Genomic DNA, 21,772 nt, shown 5'->3' on the forward strand with positions numbered 1-21,772 from the left:
TTATTTAGGTTTTATTATGTGGTGGTAAATGGGTAGTGTCTGAAGGCAATCGATACTTACAATGTATATACTTTTGGATTCAGAAATTCTACACCTATGTGGTTATCCCTAAGAAATTCTTGCACGTTTGCACAAAGAGGCATACATAAAGATGTTTCACTGAAATGCTTTCTGTAATAGCAAAGGAAAGAGATAACCTAAATGTACATCTGTTGAGAATAATTAAGCAACTTACGGTATATTTATACTAGAATATAATAGAATAAATAAAAAGAATGAAATGTATTCATAAATTCTAACTTCGAAAATCTGTATAAATTTTTAAGTGAAAAATGAAAAAGCTTGATTTCTGTAAAATTAAAACACAGTAAATCTTAATTGTATCATAGTTATAGATATGTGGTTGTATAGAAACAGGCCTGGAAGGCTCTGTATGCAGTGACCAAGTGCTCAGCCTCTGGGGTGGAAAGTGGCCTAGTGGGAGGAGGAGGAAGGGGAGAGTGTTTATTGTATGTAATTCCCCATTCGTGAATGTGTATAACAAGCATACATGGCCATGTTAATTGCAGAATATAACTGAAAACTATCATAACTTTAATCACTTAAAAAATGTGGCTGAGACATTTTATCACCTTACTCTTGGATCAAAATACCTGATGGTATCTGACTAGCATGTACATATTTGTATAACCTAAGGTGGTGTTCCTCAAAGTGAGGCTTATAAACTACCTATATCAGAATTCCTTTGGGGTACCTGAAAAAAAACCACCAGTTCCCCCGGCTCTACTCCCAGTGGATTTAATTTGATAGATGTGGGATTGTCCTAGGAATTTGCATTTAAAAAAACTGATGGTCAGAGTTGGAGAACCACTGGAGCAGGAAATTTACTTTATTTGGGTTTCACAGCCCTTTGGAAGGTTTGAAATTCCTAGTTCTCTTTAAGGAGGATAGAAAATAAGGCCAGACTAACATACGGTGGTATTTGGAAGGTGGAAACAGGAGACTGTAATTTAGTAGGTAAAGTTTCAAAAATGCTGCCAACCATCACCTGTGTTTGTGGCTACAGGTGCTGACCTGTGTGAACCTGAGGTGGTTACCTGGATGCAAATCCACACCTGCCAGATTTGTGCCAACTCAGAGTAGGCAACAGAATGTGTGTTCTACCTTGCTTCTTATTTACAAGGCTTGGATTCTGCTCCTAATTATGATTGTACTTTTCATTGACATCCTTCAAAGAGATTTATCTTGTGTAGCCAAAACAGATTCAAGAGAAACATTTCTCTGTACTTTAGGTATTGTAGCATTTATGGTTATTTATTTACCTGTCTCTTTCTCTCTGAAGACTGTGAGATTCTCAAGAACGGAACTCAGTAATTCTGTATCTCTATCAGCCAGCATAATTCCACATGAAGTACTATGCTGTCCATAAATTATTTCTACCATGAAGTATTTTTTGTAGTAATAGCATCTAGAAATTACAGCCTATGAAATAACAAAGTCCCCCAATTTTAATTTTTTCTGCTTTTCACCATTTCATATAAAGCATTTATTTTGTCATCCTGACTTGGATAAGGGCAATTAAAGTGATTTATTAATACTATTCCTTGGAAATGGTGCCACAGAATATTCCAGATTACACAGGTTACTATTTTTTCAAGATGTTTTACTTCTAATTCTTTTCACAGCATTTATGTACCAATATTGCAATATTTACCACATCTTTATTTACCACAATATTTACCATATATTTATTGAAACGCTTTATTAAATATTTGTTCAGGTGTCTTTTTTCCTTTATGGGCTATTAGTTCCTTTAGGTCTGGCAATGAACCCAGTGTCAGGCACATAGATCATGATTAAGAACAATTTGATCAATTAATGTCTCATGAGAATTTTATATGGCTTAGGAGTTTTTCAAATAGTCATTTCTATGCCTCTTCCTGATAATGTAACATTTTCATTTTCTAAAAAAACAAGTTATAATTTAAAGCACACAGCATAATTTCAGGGAAAAAAACTGAGCTGAATTTTATATAAAGATGGAATCTCAATTTAAGAAATCCTAAAAATAATCAATGGGATAGCTCCAATAGAACTTGTATTTAAGAAATAAATACTACATTCATTAAAATGATAAGTTCATTTCAGCTGATCATAAGTTTCTACATCCAGAAAGGAAGCAAGTTGGATTAAGTGGATTTTAGCTTGCCCATTCAATTCTCAAATTCTGATTTTAATAACTAATATGTGGTTACTTCATGATGACAACAATTTAAGAAAAGTGACTCAGATGTATGCTCTTGTTTTTTTTTTGTTCTTAACTTGGAATACATCTTCTATGCTTTTCTCTGACCCTTTAACATTTGAAGACCAAAGAAAGAGAGAAAAATCGATTGTACAAATATTGATCCACTTTACAAAGTTGGTGCCACCTGACTCTTTAGCCACTTGAAACCTGATAATCCCCCTTTCACCACCTGCAATTACTGCATTGTCCTGAGCTGAAGGCCAGCGATTACGTCCCATGCAGTGCTGATTTCATGAAAAAGCAGTTCAGAGTCACCTCTGAGGTAACTTCCCCAGTGAGGATAGCTGACTCAAATTTCAGTTTGTGCTTTGATTATGAGTTTTGAAGTACCAGACGTGCTAAGCATAATACAACATATTGTTATCTTTATTTATTAGTCTCTATGAGAATTAATCATCTTTCACTGATAGCAATCTCTCCATGGTTTATGGCCCCTCTCAAGTTTTGGCTCTCATCTGCCACTCAGAATTTTATTTTATTTTATTTTTTTAAACTCTTTCTTTCTTTCTTTCTTTCTTTCTTTCTTTCTTTCTTTCTTTCTTTCTTTCTTTCTTCTTTCTTTCTTTTCTTTCTTTTTATTATGCTTTAAGTTCTAGGGTATATGTGCACAACGTGCAGGCTTGATACATAGGTATACATGTGCCATGTTGGTTTGCTGCCCCCATCAACTCATCATTTACATTAGGTATTTCTCCTCATGCTATCCCTCCCCCAGCCTCCCATCCCCCAACAGGCCCTGGTGTGTGATGTTCCCTGCCCTGTGTCCAAGTGATCTCATTGTTCAATTCCTACCTATGAGTGACAACATGCAGTGTTTGGTTTTCCGTGCTTGTGATAGTTTGCTGAGAATGATGGTTTCCAGCTTCATCCACTTCCCTGCAAAGGACACGAACTCATCCTACTTTATGGCTGCATAGTATTCCATGGTGTATATGTGCCACATTTTCTTAATCCAGCCTATCATTGATGGACATTTGGGTTGGTTTCAAGTCTTTGCTATTGTGAATAGTGTTGCAATAAACATACGTGTGCATGTGTCTTTATAGTAGCGTGATTTATAATCCTTTGGTCATATACCCAGCAATGGGATAGCTGGGTCAAATGGTATTTCCAGTTCTAGATCCTTGTGGAATCACCACACTGTCTTCCACAATGGTTGAACTAATTTACACTCCCACCAACCGTGTAAAAGCATTCCTATTTCTCCACATCCTCTCCAGCATCTGTTGTTTCCTGACTTTTTAATGATTGCCATTCCAACTGGCGTGAGATGGTATCTCATTGCGGTTTTGATTTGCATTTCTCTGATGACCAGTGATGATGAGCATTTTTTCATGTGTCTGTTGGCTGCATAGATGTCTTCTTTTGAGAAGTCTGTTCATATCCCTTGCCCACTTTTTGATGGGGTTGTTTGTTTTTTTCTTGTAAATTTCTTTGAGTTCTTTGTAGATTCTGGATATTAGCCCTTTGTCAGATGAGTAGATTGCAAAATTTTTCTCCCATTCTGTAGCTTGCCTGTTCACTCTGATAGTAGTTTCTTTTGCTGTGCAGAAGCTCTTTAGTTTAATTAGATCCCATTTGTCAATTTTGGCTTTTGTTGCCATTGCTTTTGGTGTTTTAGTCATGAAGTCCTTGCCCATGCCTATGTCCTGAATGGTATTGCCTAGGTTTTCTTCTAGGGTTTTTATGGTTTTAGGTCTAACATGTAAGTCTTTAATCCATCTTGAATTAATTTTTGTATAAGGTGTAAGGAAGGGATCCAGTTTCAGCTTTCTACATATGGCTAGCCAGTTTTCCCAGCACCATTTATTAAATAGGGAATCCTTTCCCCATTTCTTGTTTTCATCAGGTTTGTCAAAGATCAGTTGGTTGTAGATGTGTGGTATTATTTCTGAGGGCTCTGCTGTGTTCCATTGGTCTATATCTCTGTTTTGGTATCAGTACCATGCTGTTTTGGTTACCGTAGGCTTGTAGTATAGTTTGAAGTCAGGTAGTGTGATGCCTCCAGCTTTGTTATTTTTGCTTAGGATTGTCTTGGCAATGCGGGCTCTTTTTTGGTTCCATATGAACTTTAAAGTAGTTTTTTCCAATTCTGTGAAGAAAGTCATTGGTAGCTTGATGGGGATGGCATTGAATCTATAAATTACTTTGGGCAGTATGGCCGTTTTCATGATATTGATACTTCCTATCCATGAGCATGAAATATTCTTCCATTTGTTTGTATCCTGTTTTATTTCGTTGAGCAGTGGTTTGTAGTTCTCCTTGAAGAGGTCCTTCACATCCCTTGTAAGTTGGATTCCTAGGTATTTTATTCCCATTTTAGCAATTGTGAATGGGAGTTCACTCATGATTTGGCTCTCTGTTTGTCTGTTATTGGTGTATAGGAATGCCTGTGATTTTTGCACATTGATTTTGTGTCCTGAGACTTTGCTGAAGTCGCTTATCAGCCTAAGGAGATTTTGGGCTGAGATGATGGGGTTTTCTAAATATACAATTATGTCATCTGCAAACAGGGACAATTTGACTTCTTTTCCTAATCTTTTCCTAATTGAATACCCTTTATTTCTTTCTCTTGCCTGATTGCCCTGGCCAGAACTCCCAATACTGTGTTGAATAGGGGTGGTGAGAGAGGGCATCCTTGTCTTGTGCTGGTTTTCTTTTCTTTTCTTTTCTTTTTTTTTTTTTTTGAGACAGAGTCTTGATCTGTCACCCAGGCCGGAGTGCAGTGGCGTGATCTTGGCTCGCTGCAAACTCTGCCTGCCAGGTTCATGCCATTCTCCTGCCTCAGCCTCCCAAGTAGCTGGGACTGCAGGTGCCTGCTACCACGCCTGGCTAATTTTTTTGTATTTTTTTAGTACAGACAGGGTTTCACCGTGTTAGCCAGGATGGTCTCGATCTCCTGACCTCGTGATCCGCCCGCATCGGCCTCCCAAAGTGTTGGGATTACAGGCGCGAGCCACTGCGCCTGGCCATCTTGTGCTGGTTTTCAAAGGGAATGGTTCCAGTTTTTGCCCATTCAGTATGATATTGGCTGTGGGTTTGTCATAAATAGCTCTTATTATTTTGAGATACACTCCATCAATACCTAGTTTACTGAGAATTTTTAACATGAAGGGCTGTTGAATTTTGTCAAAGGCCTTTTCTGCATCTATTGAGATAATCATGTGGTTTTTGTCATTGGTTCTGTTTATGTGATGGATTACATGTATTGATCTGCATATGTTGAACCAGCCTTGCATCCCAGGGATGAAGCCAACTTGATCGTGGTGGATAAGCTTTTTGATGTGTTGCTGGATTTGGTTTGCCAGTATTTTATTGAGGATTTTTGCATTGATGTTCATCAGGGATATTGGTCTAAAATTCTCTTTTTTTATTGTGTCTCTGTCAGGCTTTGGTATCAGGATGATGCTGGCCTCATAAAATGAATTAGGGAGGATTCCCTCTTTTTCTATTGATTGGAATAGTTTCAGAAGGAATAGTACCAGCTCCTCTTTGTACCTCTGGTAGAATTCGGCTGTGAATCTGTCTGGTCCTGGACTTTTTTTGGTTGGTAGGCTATTAATTATTGCCTCAATTTCAGAGCCTGTTATTGGTCTATCCCCATGGTCTCCCTCTCCCTCTCTTTCCACGGTCTCCCTCTGATGCCGAGGCGAAGCTGGACGGTACTGCTGCCATCTCAGCTCGCTGCAACCTCCCTGCCTGATTCTCCTGCCTCAGCCTGCCGAGTGCCTGCGATTGCGGGCGCGTGCCGCCACGCCTGACTGGTTTTCGTATTTTTTTGGTGGAGACGGGGTTTCGCAGTGTTGGCCGGGCTGGTCTCCAGCTCCTAACCGCGAGTGATCTGCCAGCCTTGGCCTCCCGGGGTGCCGGGATTGCAGACAGAGTCTCGTTCATTCGGTGCTCAATGGTGCCCAGGCTGGAGTGCAGTGGCGTGATCTCGGCTTGCTACAACCTCCACCTCCCAGCCGCCTGCCTTGGCCTCCCAAAGTCCCGAGATTGCAGCCTCTGCCCGGCCACCACCCCGTCTGGGAAGTGAGGTGCATCTCCGCCTGGCTGCCCATCGTCTGGGATGTGGGGAGCCCCTCTGCCTGGCTGCCCAGTCTGGAAAGTGAGGAGCGTCTCTGCCCGGCCGCCATCCCATCTAGGAAGTGAGGAGCACCTCTTCGCGGCCGCCATCACATCTGGGAAGTGAGGAGTGTCTCTGCCCGGCCGCCCATCGTCTGAGATGTGGGGAGCACCTCTGCCCTGCCGCCTCGTCCGGGATGTGAGGAGCGTCTCTGCCCGGCCGCCCCGTCTGGGAAGTGAGGAGACCCTCTGCCTGGCAACCGCCCTGTCTGAGAGGTGAGGAGCCCCTCCACCCGGCAGCCGCCCCATCTGAGAGGTGAGGAGCCCCTCCGCCCAGCAGCCACCCCGTCTGGGAAGTGAGGAGCGTCTCCGCCCGGCAGTCACCTCGTCCGGGAGGGAGGTGGGGGGGTCAGCCCCCCACCCGGCCAGCCGCCCTGTCCAGGAGGTGAGGGGCGCCTCTGCCCGGCCGCCCCTACTGGGAAGGGAGGAGCCCCTCTGCCCGGCCAGCCGCTCCATCCGGGAGGGAGGTGGGAGGGTCAGCCCCCCGCCTGGCCAGCTGCCCCATCCGGGAGGTGAGGGGCGCCTCTGCCCGGCCACCCCTACTGGGAAGTGAGGAGCCCCTCTGCCCGGCCACCACCCCGTCTGGGAGGTGTACCCAACAGCTCATTGAGAACGGGCCATGATGACAATGGCGGTTTTGTGGAATAGAAAGGGGGGAAAGGTGGGGAAAAGATTGAGAAATCGGATGGTTGCCGTGTCTGTGTAGAAAGAGGTAGACATGGGAGACTTTTCATTTTGTTCTGTACTAAGAAAAATTCTTCTGCCTTGGGATCCTGTTGATCTGTGACCTTACCCCCAACTCTGTGCTCTCTGAAACATGTGCTGTATCCACTCAGGGTTGAATGGATTAAGGGCGGTGCAAGATGTGCTTTGTTAAACAGATGCTTGAAGGCAGCATGCTCGTTAAGAGTCATCACCACTCCCTAATCTCAAGTACCCAGGGACACAAACACTGCGGAAGGCCGCAGGGTCCTCTGCCTAGGAAAACCAGAGACCTTTTTTCACTTGTTTATCTGCTGACCTTCCCTCCTCTATTGTCCTATGACCCTGCCAAATCCCCCTCTGCGAGAAACACTCAAGAATGATCAATAAAAAATAAAAAAATAAAAAAAAAAAAGAGATTCAACTTCTTACTGGCTTAGTCTTGGGAGGGTGTATTTGTTGAGGAATTTACCCATTTCTTCTATACTTTCTAGTTTATTTGCATAGAGGTGTTTATAGTATTCTCTGATGATAGTTTGTATTTCTGTGGGATCGGTGCTGTTATCCCCTTTATCATTTTTTATTGCATCTATTTGATTCTTCACTATTTTCTTCTTTATTAGTCTTGCTAGCAGTCTATCAATTTTGTTGCTCTTTTCAAAAAACCAGCTCCTGGATTCATTGATTTTTTGAAGGGTTTTTTTTTTTTTGTCTCTATCTCTTTCAGTTCTGCTCTGATCTTAGTTATTTCTTGCCTTCTGCTAGCTTTTGAATGTGTTTGCTCTTGCTTCTCTAGTTCTTTTAATTGTGATGTTAGGGTGTTGATTTTAGATCTTTCCTGCTTTCCCTTGTGGGCATTTAGTGCTATAAATTTCCCTCTACATACTGCTTTAAATGTGTCCCAGAGATTCTGGCACATTGTGTTTTTGTTTTCATTGGTTTCAAAGAAGATCTTTATTTCTGTCTTCATTTCATTATTTACCAAGCAGTCATTCAGGAGCAGGTTGTTCAGTTTCGATGTAGTTGTGTGGTTTTGAGTGAGTTTCTTAACCCTGAGTTCTAATTTGATTGCACTGTGGTCTGAGAGACAGTTTGTTATAATTTCTGTTCTTTTACATTTTGAGGAGTGCTTTGCTTCCAATTATGTGGTCAATTTTAGAATAAGTGTGGTGTGGTGCTGAGAAGAATGTATATTCTGTTCATTTGGGGTGGAGAGTTCTGTAGATGTCTATTAGGTCTGCTTGGTGCAGAGCTGAGCTCAAGTCCTGGATAGCCTTGTTAACTTTCTGTCTCATTGATCTGTCTAATGTTGACAGTGGGGTGTTAAAATCTCCCATTATTATTGTGTGGGAGTTTAAGTCTCTTTGTAGGTCTCTAAGGACTTGCTTTATGAATCTGGGTGCTCCTGTATTGGGTGCATATATATTTAGGATAGTTAGCTCTTCTTGTTGAATTGATCCCTTTACCATTATGTAATGGCCTTCTTTGTCTCTTTTGATCTTTGTTGGTTTAAAGTCTGTTTTATCAGAGACTAGGATTGCAAACCCTCCTTTTTTTGCTTTCCATTTGCTTGGTAGATCTTCCTCCATCCGTTTATTTTGAGCCTACGTGCATCTTTGCACATGAGATGGGTCTCCTGAATACAGCACACTGATAGGTCTTGACTCTTTATCCAATTTGCCAGTCTGTGTCTTTTAACTGGAGGATTTAGCCCATTTACATTTAAGGTTAATATTGTTAGGTATGAATTTGATCCTGTCGTTATGATGTTTGCTGGTTATTTTGCCCATTAATTGATGCAGTTTCTTCATAGTGTTGATGGTCTTTACAACTTGGCATGTTTTTGCAGTGGCTGGTACCAGTTCTTCCTTTCCATGTTTAGTGCTTCCTTCAGGAGCTCTTGTAGGGCAGGCCTGGTGGTGACAAAATCTCTCAGCATTTGCTTGTGTGTAAAGGATTTTATTTCTCCTTCACTTATGAAGCTTAGTTTGGCTGGATATGAAATTCTGGGTTGAAAATTCTTTTCTTTAAGAATGTTGAATATTGGTCCCCAGTCTCTTCTGGCTTGTAGGGTTTCTGCCGAGAGATCTGCTGTTAGTCTGATGGGCTTCCCTTTGTGGGTAACCTGACCTTTCTCTCTGGCTGCCCTTAACATTTTTTCCTTCATTTCAACCTTGGTGAATCTGACGATTATGTGTCTTGGGGTTGTTCTTCTCAAGGAGTATCTTTGTGGTGTTCTCTGTATTTCCTGAATTTGAATGTTGGCCTGTCTTGCTAGGTTGGGGAAGTTCTCCTGGATAATATCCTGAAGAGTGTTTTCCAGCTTGGTTCCATTCTCCCCGTCACTTTCAGGTACACCACTCAAATGTAGATTTGGTCTTTTCACATAGTCCCAGATTTCTTGGAGGCTTTGTATGTTTGTTTTTACTCTTTTTTCTCTAACCTTGTCTTCTCACTTTATTTCATTAATTTGATCTTTAATCCCTGATACCCTTTCTTCCCCTTGATCGAATCAGCTATTGAAGCTTGCGCATACAACACGAAGTTCTCGAGCCACAGTTTTCAGCTCCATCAGGTCATTTAAGGTCTTCTCTATACTGTTTATTCTGGTTAGCCATTAATCTAACCTTTTTTCAAGGTTTTAACTTCCTTGCAATGGGTTCAAACATCCTCCTTTAGCTTGGAGAAGTTTATTATTACTGACCTTCTGAAGCCTACTTCCGTCAACTCATCAAAGTCCTTCTCCATCCAGCTTTGTTCCGTTGCTGGTGAGGAGCTGCAATCCATTGGAGGAGAAGAGGTGCTCTGAGTTTTAGAATTTTCAGCTTTTCTGCTCTGGTTTCTCCCCATCTTTGTGGTTTTGTCTACCTTTGGTCTTTGATGTTGGTGACCTACAGATGGGGTTTTGATGTAGATGCACTTTTTGTTGATGTTGATGCTATTCCTTTGTGTTTGTTAGTTTTCCTTCTAACAGTCAGGTCCCTCAGCTGCAGGTCTGTTGGAGTTTGCTGGAGGTCCACTCCAGACCCTGTTTTCCTGGGTATCAACAGCGGAGGCTGCACAACAGCAGATATTGCAGAACAGCAAATATTGCTGCCTGATCCTTCCTCTGAAAGCTTCGTCCCAGAGGGGCACCCACCTATATGAGGTATCTGTCAGCCCCTACTGGGAGATGTCTCCCAGTTAGGCTACACGGGGGTCAGGGACCCACTTGAGGAGGCAGTCTGTCCATTCTCAGAGCTCAAATGCCATGCTGGGAGAACCACTGCTCTCTTCCGAGCTGTCAGACAGGGACTTTTAAGTCTGCAGAAGTTGTCTGCTGCCTTTTGTTCAGCTATGCCCTGCCCACAGAGGTGGAGTCTAGAGGCAGTAGGCCTTGTTGAGCTGCTGTGGGTTCCGCCCAGTTTGAGCTTCCCAGCCACTTTGTTTACCTACTCAAACCTCAGCAATGGTGGACGCCCCTCCCCCAGCCAGGGTGTGCCTCGAAGTTCGATCTCAGACTGCTGCTCTAGCAGTGAGCAAGGCTCTGTGGGCGTTGGACCTGCCGAGCCAGGCACGGGAGAGTATCTGCTTGTTTGCTGGTTGCTAAGACCTTGGGAAAAGTGCAGTATTTGGGCAGGAGTGTCCCATTTTTCCAGATAGTCTGTCATGTCTTCCCTTGTCTAGGAAATGGAATTCCCACGACCGCTTGTGCTTCCAGGGTGAGGCGACGCCCCCACCCTGCTTCAGCTCGCCCTCCATGGGCTGCACCCACTGTCCAACCAGTCCCAATGAGATGAACCAGGTACCTCATTTGGAAATGCAGAAATCACCCGTCTTCTGCATCAATCAGGCTGGGAGCTGCAGACTGGAGCTGTTCCTATTTAGCCATCTTGTGCAAGTCAATTTTATATATTTTTCATGCCAGCAAATAATAATTTGCCTGAAATTCCATTTTGATGCTATGAAGATGACTACTTCTACCTCTGAAATGCCATTAGGTTAATCATCACCTTGACAGACTGGAAAAATGATATTTTAGGCCTATATTCGTTGTAACTCACTTCTGTTATCATTTTTGAAAAAGAGAAAAAAATTATTTGGTCAAGTAAAGACTACGCTTAGGTTGAAGCCTCCAAGAATTTTACAATGTATGTCAGGCTATCTGTGAACAAGGAGAATCCACATCTGGATCTTTGTGAATTCTAGTTATTGGAGTTTATTTCAGTTTCTCTGTCATTACCACTAATGTTTTTCACATACATAGAAATACTCAGTTGACATGCAGGCAGATGTTTTGTGGATTCATATCAAACCTGCTTTTAGTGGTGAATAATTAAAAGATTAGATAATCAGTGTGGCAAAGTGAAGAGGGCCTCTGTGGGAAGTGCTCACATTTCTTTTGGACCACCTGTATGAGTGCCATCAAGTGTACCAGGTAAATCCACTGATTTTCAGAGGATTCTCAGCCATCCAGAGCCCCAGGCCAGACCTATGAAATAAAGTCTTTAGGAGACATCCAGGATTGTGTTTTCAATACAGGTGATTCCAGCTTGCTATTGGTTAGGGAACCACTGCCCAGAGATAGTCTGGGTAGAAGATCCCTAATTTTATCTTGTTTAAGAATCACAGAGATAGTTTATTAAAATGCAAACCTTTAAGCCCCAACCCCAGAGATTCAGATTCAGTGAAACTGGCTCAGGATCCAGGAATTTACACTTTTAGTGAGCATCCCAGGTGAAACTGCTGCTAGTGAGTCAAAAAATGTACTTTGAGAAACACTGGGACAGCAGTGAACCAGAATTTAGCCACAGACAGCTAATTATTGAGCAGCTACTGGATTAATGCTGTTTATTATTAATAGAAGAGAGTATTTCTGTAGCTGAGTGCAATATCCATAATTACTAGAAGAATCATGCAAAAAGTTCTCTTTCTGATAGTGGAATATTGATTTTTGCTTTTGTTAGTGAAGGTAGAGTAAGAATATGTACAAAGAAGTAAAAAAAGGTACAAATTGCTATCTAGCCAGCATCACTTCTTTGTACAAAAAGCCCAGGGAAAACTTGAGGCTCTTTGCCTTACTTTTCTTCCTCCTTTCCCTCTCCCAAATCATTGCAGTAACACTGTTGGGAAACTAGAGAAGCCAAACAAAAAGATAATTTGGCATCTCCCCAATACCTCCCTTGTCCTCCCCTCCCACCCCCATATAACTACTGTTAAGTTTATCCAGCTAATTCAGATCTTTCCAAAATACAGTCGTAGCAAGTTAGTTTCCTTCAGGGATTCTCAGATGTTCTCAGGATCGAGTTCAGACCCCTTAGCATGGCTGAGATAAGCCATGAGCTGGTCCTTGCACATGGCTCTATCCATCATCTCTTGCTTTCTAGGTCAAAGTCACCAAACATCGATTCACTAGAAATGAATTTGACCAAGGAATCAATTATCCTTAAGATACCCCAAATACTAATTTTCCAAAAAAATGTGTTAAAAAAACTATAAACTTCATGGCAGTTTATATTAGATGGGATTTTTTAAACAACTTCTGATTATTTCTGTAATGCTTTAGTTGACTGGTTTTCATTTTATTGCTTTCATAGCAGCATTTTAGGGAATTGAAATTCAATTTTACAATTATAATTAATTAATCTACTGATTTAATACGGCACAGGATAAGGAGAGGCAGCTTTTCATTGTGGGAGGTGTGTGGTGGTGCTGGGATCAGGGGTTTTAGGAGAAGATTTCTAGTAACTGAATCGTAGGAGGGAGCCAGACATGAAAAGCTCTAGGGGAAGAGTGTGTCTAATTCTTTGATAAAATTTAAGGAGATTTAAAAAAAGTAATGTTTATAGCATTTGATACCTTTTATAGCAATTCGCATAGCCCTGCCCTAGCTGTAAGGAAAGCAAGAGAATGGAGTAACTGGAATTTTTACCTTTCCTAGCAGGAGGCATGTTCTCTCTCATTAGAAGACATCCCCATTGAAACAGGATTCAGATGTTAAGTTGCCAAAAGAATAATAAATGTCAATGTGGTAGCAATTGGGAGAAATAGAGGAAATCAAAAGGTAAAGTGATTTAAAACCACATATAAACACAGGTTTTCATTAGTTTTCAGTTAGTTTAACCTCACAAAGTCAATTTACTCAATTATCAGCAGTGAGCCAAAGTTCTGTATTTTAGGTACTTTAAATTTATGATTTGGGGAATGAAGATTTCTTGTGAATTTCAAATTGCTTCAACTAAAAAGGTAAACTAAATGGTGAAAAAAAATCCTTAAAGGCTGTTGCAACCATTTAAGGGAAATGATTTGCTATAGTATTTGGAGAAAGTTAATTAAGTTTTTGGTAAACTGAAAAACAGGCAAATTGATCAATATTGATAATACTGAGTGAGAACTGAGTTTTGGCAAATTCCACAAGTTGCTCTCTTCTCTGTGCCATAAGGCAGGAGTCCCTAACCCCCGGGTCATGAACCGGTACTGGTCCGTGGCCTGTTAGGAACTGAGCCACATAGGAGGTGGGTGGTGGGGGGATGAGTGAGTGAGGCTTCATCTGTATGTACTTACAGCTGCTCCCCATTGCTTGCATTACCTCCTGAGCTCTGCCTCCTGTCAGATCAGTGGCAGCAATAGATTCTCATAGAAGTGTGAACCCTATTGTGAACTACAGATGTGAGGGATCTAGGTTGCACACCCTGTATGAGAATCTAGTGCCTGATGATCTGTCAGTGTCTCCCATCACCCCCAGATGGGACTGTCTAGTTGCAGAAAAACAAGCTCAGGACTCCCACTGATTCCACATTATGGTGAGCTGTATAATTATTTCATTATGTATCATAATAATAATAGAAATAAAGTGCATAATAAATGTAATGTGCTTGAATCATCCTGAAACCACCCCCTGACCCTGGTCTGCAGAAAAATTGTCTTCCACAAAACCAGTCCCTGGTGCCCAAAAGGCTGTGGATGGCTGCCATAAGGTGTGCTTTTTTTTCTGGTTAAAAAACCTCTGGCCCCCTTCCTGACCTCTGCACATGATGTTTGCAGACCACAGGTCTCTTTCCCTGACCCATCTCTGTTTTCACTGCTCTTCCATTTCATATTTTTCCTAACCAGTAGGCCAAGTGCATGTACTTTTCCTTGTTATGGAGTTGCTGGGGGTAATAATCCCAATCATTTGCACTTGAGCAAGAAAACAAATGATTTATTTGAACTAAAAAAGCATTCAATAAAAAGAATATTATATGTGTCAAGTGCCAGAGGATCTCAGCTTGTGGTGCCCTCAAGCAGGCTGTCCATATCTCCCAGATTCCCAATTTGCTGGGACAGCAGAGTCTTGATGGTCTAGGGCCTGGCTTCTAGAATAGGAAGAGAAAGGCCTTCAGAGGGTGGGACACTTAGAACTATCTTCCCAAACCCTAGAGTTTTGGCTAGTTTCTTTGGCAGATGGTCTTAGCTCCCAAGCACATGATACAGATGTTCTTCCAATGGCCAGGTAGCAAGGAGTTGGTGGGGAAGTTGGCTACTGGCTGGAACACAGGCAGCAGACTGGTTTGGACTGGCTGCTGACATTCGTGCCCTGATGAGCCCCGTAGCAGGCCTAGGATTGAGATCAGGGGATTGAGTCTCTAGTTGCTCTAAACTCTGGTATCTCTCTTTAAAGGTCATTCATGATACAACAACACTATTGCAGAGGGTCTATGTCTGTCCTTAAAGAGGAAAAAGAGATTCATATATATATATATACACATATATATATATATATGTATATATATATACACACACACACACATGAAGGAGCTTATAGCTTAATTGTATATATGAATATATACATATATAATTTTGTATGTGTATATGTATAATTATATGTATATAATAACATGTATAATTGTTTATTGTATGTTGGTCTTCTCCATTAGACTGTAAACTCCTTAAGTCATATTTAATTTTCTTTTTAATCTTTATACACTGAAGGCCTGAAAGCATGTTTGACAGATAATAGATGCTTAGTAAATACTTGGTGAGTGAATGAATATACCCCAAACAATGTCAAGATTCAATACACAATTTAATGTATTGTTCAATTGATTTAGTTGAGAACCACTTATGATGAAAGTTATTGTATTAGTCTGTTTTTATACTGCTGATAAAGACATACCTGAGACTGAGCAATTTACAAAAGAAAGAGGTTTATTGGACTTACAGTTTCATGTGGGTGGGGAGACCTCACAATCATGGTGGAAAGTGAAAGGCATGTCTCACATGGTGGCAGGCAAGAGAAGAGAGCCTGTTCAGGGAAACTCCCCTTTTTGAAACCATCAGTCTCATGAGACTCATTCACTGTCATGAGAACAGCGCAGGAAAGACCCACTCCCATAATCCAATCACCTTCCACTGGGTTCCTCCCATGACATGTGGGAATTGTGGGAGTTAAAATTCAAGATGAGATTTGGGTGAAGACACAGCCAAACCATATCAGTTATCAAATACATACACACTGCCAATAAATTATAAAAATTGTTATAAAAATAAATTATGCATCTATATTAAAATATAGGCAGACATACACTATGATGATGCTGCCAGTTTTAAACCAAATCATTTAAAATGCTATACTTCCACTTCTCTAATGGTCCCTGGTGCCCAGAAGATTGGGGACTGCTGTCATAAGTCATTCTTTTCTTTTTGGTAAGATCTTCTACTAGTTCTCTAATGGTCCAACTAGTTTAAAATGTTAAAATATCAAATTCCAATATTTTTACTCATTCCTACATACACAGTTCCCAAGGTATCACCTGAAGGTCAATAAATATTTGTTGAAAGCATAAAATAGCTTTATATGACTGCTTAGGCAAATCACACATAGCCTGAGGGTGTATGAATTTGGCTTTTAGAAGTGGGAAGAAAGAGTTTACTTTTCCATGTGCCTGACTATGGAGAATCAAATTACAAACATCTTTCTTATTTCTTCCCTGTATTAGTTTTCTATTGCTGGGTAACAAATAACAAGTTTAGAGGCTTAAAATAATACCCATTCATTAGCCCAGCTCTGTAGGTCAGAAGTCCTTCACAGCATGACTGGATTCTGCTCAAGAAGACTGAAATCAAGACATTGTCCGTACTGAGTTCTCAAATGGAGACCCTGGTGGAAAATCCACTTCCAAGTTCATTCTCTTAGGTGACAGAAATTAGTTGCTTGAGCTTGTGGAACTGAGGTCTCCATTTCTTTGCTTGCTGTCAGATGGGGGCTGCTGTCAGTCTCTAAGGTCACCCACTTCCTTGCCACATGGCTCCTTCCATCTTTAAGCCTGCAATGACATGGTACAGGAAATTCTTCTTATGCTTCAAGTCTCTTACTTCTTCTGTCTCTCACCTCTAGATGCAGATTTAAAGGGCTCTTGATGAGGTCACGCCCACCTGAATAATTTGTGTCTGTTAAGGTCAACTGATTTGGGAACTTAATCACATTTGCAAAATCCATTTTGCTATATATGTAACATAGTCATAGGAGTGGTATCTCATGACAATCATGTGCCTCATAACTCTTCAGTCAACAACAGACTGCGTATTGACAATGGTCCTATCAGATTATAATATTGTATTTTTATTATACCTTTTCTATATTTAGATATGTTTAGAGGTATAAGTACTTACCATTGTGTTGCAGTTGCCTACAGTATTCAGGACAGTAACATACTATATAGGTGTATAGCCTAGGAGCAATAGGCTATACTATATAGCTAGGTGTATAGTAGGCTATACCATCTAGGTTTGTGTGAATACACTCTATGACGTTAGCACAAGGATGAACTCACCTATCAATGCATTTCTCAGAACATATCCCTGTCATTAAACAATGCATGACCGTCTATTCATAGACTCTGTCCACACTTGAGAGGAGGAGATTACATAAGGGTAAAGGTCACTGAAGATCCTCTTAGAAACCTGCCTATGACATTGCCTTACATCAAGGCTTTGGCTTGAGCTCAGGTGTTGTCAATAGTGTGTGTGTGTGTGAGGATGTGTGTGTGTGTGTTGTGTGTGTGTAAGAGTTTATGATGTGTCACACATGTGATGTGTGGGAGGTTGGATTATTCTGACCTCTGAGGTCAGTTCAATTGGTCCATAAGCCAAGGATCATCTGCAATGGCACCATTTTAAAATATGAATATATTTTCATTGCCTGGTCTCTGGGATGGCTTCTGCTCTTTTTTTTTCTTTTTCTTTCTTTCTTTTTTTAACCCACTACTCTTTCTTTCCCAATTTAAAATATGTTGTGGTCCAAAAGCCTTTCACTTTTCCCTTGGCTGTATTATCATATAAGAAGACAATGACACAGACTTCTTCTGGTGGAAATAGCTGGGTCTAAATATTGGAGGCCTAAGAAAATGAGCACAATTTCTCTTCATGGTAATCCCTTTGGAAGCTGTAGTGCCTAGGGGAAGTTTGTTAATTAGTTTTCCATGGAATTAAAGTTCAGTGATTATTCAAGATCTGTACAGAGTTTTGATTGCCAATATTTTTTTCTGAGATATATTCCTATCAGCATATTTGGAATAATAAAAGGCGATTAGAGAAGGTGATGAAAGATTAGTTATAATCCTGGAGGTGTGAAATGATATCTTATCTAGGAAGAGACTTTAATCCTGTTATTTTTGAGTAGGAGATCATGTGTTGGTAGTGGGGTCTAGAATTTCAAAACAGTGAAGCAGAGAGCCTTATTCTAGCATAAGGGTTCTTTACCTCTCATCCATGAACCTTCAAGGTTCACAGATGGGCTTCAAGGAAAGCCAGGAACTTCTTGAAATTGAATGTGAATTATGAGTTTGCATGTGTATGTTCATGTTCTGGAGAGGAGCTAATGATATCCTTAGATTGAGTCATAGGTTCTGTTCACCAAAATGACTAAAAGCCACCAGGCTAATTGGAGGACCATTTTTCAAGGAAATTAAAGCCCACAAAGGTGAAATGACTTTCCTGAAATCACAAAACTAATTTGCTTGTTGCATAACAGAGATTACATTCCTAGGCTCCTGATGCCCATTCTAATGTACTATTACTACACTTTATCCTGAGAGAGCCTTTTAAGGCCACACATGTGTGACGGTTGTATTTTAACTAAACCAGTGTTACATTGTTCCTTTGGAAACAGTTGCTTAGATACATGGCATCCTTTAAAAACAGTGAGCTGAAAGTGGGGAAGGGTGGGGAAAGGTATACTGGACTAGGACATACATATATATTGCCTTATATATAATAAAATGCAATCAATAGCTGTTGAATAAGTGAGTAGTATGGAGTGTTCTGTTTATAAAACAAACATATATGAGGGGGGCCTGCTTTTTCACTAGAACCCTGCTAGTTACTACTGCAACTGCTATGAAAATTATTTTTGAGGAAAACACATGTTTTAGATAAAAGGAGGTGAAGCACATGGAGTAATTATGAAAAGTATATTAGTAATGATGATGATAATGATAATAAAAATATTTGAGTGACTATCATGTTATGATGTACCAGGTATGGCTATGCTAAATGATTTATCTAAATTATCTAATTTAATTTAATTATTGCCAACATTCCATGATTTAGATGTTATAACCCTATCTACAGATGAGAAACTGGGATGCACAAATGTTAATTAATCTCCCAAGGTCAGAGTTAGTAAATGACACAGCAGAATTTCTAACCTGGATGGATTGACAAAAGCTTGTGCTCTAATCTGTATGCACAAGGTTCACTCCCAATATATTGGAATATAACATTGGGATAGTTGAGTTTTTAAGAATTGAATAGCAAAAGCAATATCATTTTCAGGACATCTTTACTAAAATCCTCTCCCTGAAATACACACATACAAGTTTTTACAAGTTTGTCTACAAGATACAAGTTTATCTTTAGGATTTTTCTCAACATTCCCTGTATATTTTCCTTTTGTTTACAGTTTTCCTTTGAGTCCAGGATCAGCTGAATTAACAAGAAAAAAAATTATTACTGAAGCCTGTTAATGTAAAAAACAAGTACATGGAGAAATCCCTAGAAATATCAAAACCATCAAATGTTAGTCCTTGGGATCAAAGGTGGTGGAAGTGGGAGCTTTTTCAAGTTGAAATAAATGTCTACTCCTATTTGGTGCAAGAAATCTAGGCTCTCCACTCAAACGACATGTGGTTTTCCATTTGTTCTTAGTGCTTATATGTGACATAGGCAGTTAATCCATAGATTTTATCTAAACCTCACTTTATATACATATAAAAATGCATGCAGTAAAGTACACAACTCATGAGGTTTTTTTAAAGTTTAGTTCTGACAACTTTCAGGACAACTTGAATTTGGGTCCAGGGATAGGTGTTTGGCAGATAGTGATGGCAGAGTGGATTCAACAGTGACCTAGTTATTTGGTGTGGCTTTACCTTTGTGTGCCAGTAATAGGAACCGACAGCTGGGTCAACCTGTTCCAGCTAGTTTATATTCAAAAGTATCACGAGGAAAACATGGGTGAACCAGCTGTTCTAGTGAATTTACACAACACCGTCAGGAGACCTGGTGTCCCCACTGCCATGGGAGGCTTTAAAATACCGACAACAGCTGTCTGAATATTCCTGAAACAATGCAAAAATAGCTGTGAAAAATGGTGATGATTTGCTGGGACTGATTGGGAATTCCAAACCAAGCTTGGCTATTATACAGGCAAGGAGACGGTGAATGGCCTGGGTTCCTGCTGGCCTTTGCTGCACAAGATGTGTTCTCTGCCAAGTACTTTACTTCCCCGTCTCCTCACTCCCCTAGTGAAAGGGTGGGACAGGATTCGTGACTTCAGTGAGGAGTTGAAGGGAGTGAGGTCAGCCTCCCTCCACCACCCTCAAGCTATCAGAAACAGGATGAGGGGAGAGTAATTTAAAAATATATGTAATTAATAGTTAAGTAAAATTATTGTAAAACATTTAAATGTTTTTATAATATACAGTTTAGAAAAAGTATGAGATATTTATGTTTCTGAATAGGAAACATGAGTTTTCAAGCTTGAGAATTGGCCCATTAGAGAATTCATTTTAGTTCTGAGTTGAGAGTTTGGCCAGCGGCTGGGGAAAATGAATTCCCTTCCCTCTTTGAGCCAGTACATAAAGGAATTTGGAATATTCTTAGATATTTATCTTGTATCCACCAGGTATCAGGAACTATCAAGTTTGAGGATATAGTAGTGAACAAAAGAGATCAAAATCCCTGCCCTCAAGAAGCAGGCCGGGCATGGTGGCTCATGCCTGTAATCCCAGCATTTTGGGAGGCCAAGGCAGGTGGATCACGAGGTCCATAGATCGAGACCACCCTAGCCAACATGGTGAAATCCCGTGTCTACTAAAAATACAAAAAAAAAAAAAAAAAATTAGCCGGGCATGGTGGCAGGTGCCTGTAATCCCAGCTACTTGGGAGGCTGAGGCAGGAGAATCACTTGAACCTGGGAGGCAGAGGTTGCAGTGAGCCGAGATCGCGCCGTTGCACTCCAGCCTGGGCAAAGAGTGAAACTCTGTCTCAAAAAAAAAAAAAAAAAAAAAAAAAAAAAGCTAACATTCTAGATAACAACTACGATAAAGACATAAATTAATAAATAAATAAGATAGTGTAAAGGATGCCGTGAAGTCCTGCCCAGGTCTCCCTTCAATGAATAACCTGCTGATGGCTGCTGGTAGGGCTGCCACAGGTGACTTTAGTCCTTACAGGGATTGCCTCAGCTTCAGAGAGCTGCCTTGTCCAGTGCAAATCCAATGACTGATTTAGGACTGGAAGACCTGGCCTGAGCTCTGGACAGCAGGAGCCTGTGCTGAAAAGCCATTTCCTTTCTCGCTTCAGGACTGCCATGGGATTGGCCAAGGATTTCATTGAGATCTGCATGACAGCCTGACTTTTCCGTTTGCCCATTCCTGCTTTTGTCTCCTTTCCACACAAGACTAGGACAAGGCTGTTGTGGATGGAGCTCATTGGATGCAAAATTTAGAGACACCCTCACTCCCAGGGTCATGCAGGTGCAGAGTTGCTCAGGGATTACATTTTATTTCAAAGTAAAACATTTTTAAAAATACAAGTGACCCTCAAATGCGACATCATAGTTTTAACTTGGTGAAGATGCTTTAAGCAAAAATTCAGAATCAAAATTTAGATTAAATTTCAATCCTATATGATGGCATAAATGCAAATAATTTAAGTGAGATATCAATTCAATAAATAAATAAGTCTAGATTCTAACTCAGGTTTTCTGGCTCCAAAGGTCCTGCTCTTTCCATGGGTACAATGTTTGAAGACAATTCCTGCAGTAGGGTTACACTGTGAATCTACATTTTGGTTCTTATAGTTTTCTCTCCATGAATCAATAGGTCAGCTGAGTGGAGCTCTGACCCTAGAAACAGAAGTTAGACATTAAAAAAAAAAAATTAAAGTACCCTCCCAACCCTTTTCAAGATATCATTATCAAATTTTATAAAAATAATTCAATTAAGTACCATGTAGCCCTGTTTTATTTTTTAGGAGCTCAGTTAAATCCTTCAGAATTATCTGGTACTGGTATGTGAGTGTGTATGCGTGAAAAATACTGTGTTTTTGAATTGAATTTGCATTTTTTGCTTAAAAAATAAAATATATTTCTCCAAATATGAACCATTGAATTTC

Source organism: Gorilla gorilla, chromosome 19, assembly GCF_029281585.2.
Source record: "Gorilla gorilla gorilla isolate KB3781 chromosome 19, NHGRI_mGorGor1-v2.1_pri, whole genome shotgun sequence".
Taxonomy (NCBI): domain Eukaryota; kingdom Metazoa; phylum Chordata; class Mammalia; order Primates; family Hominidae; genus Gorilla; species Gorilla gorilla.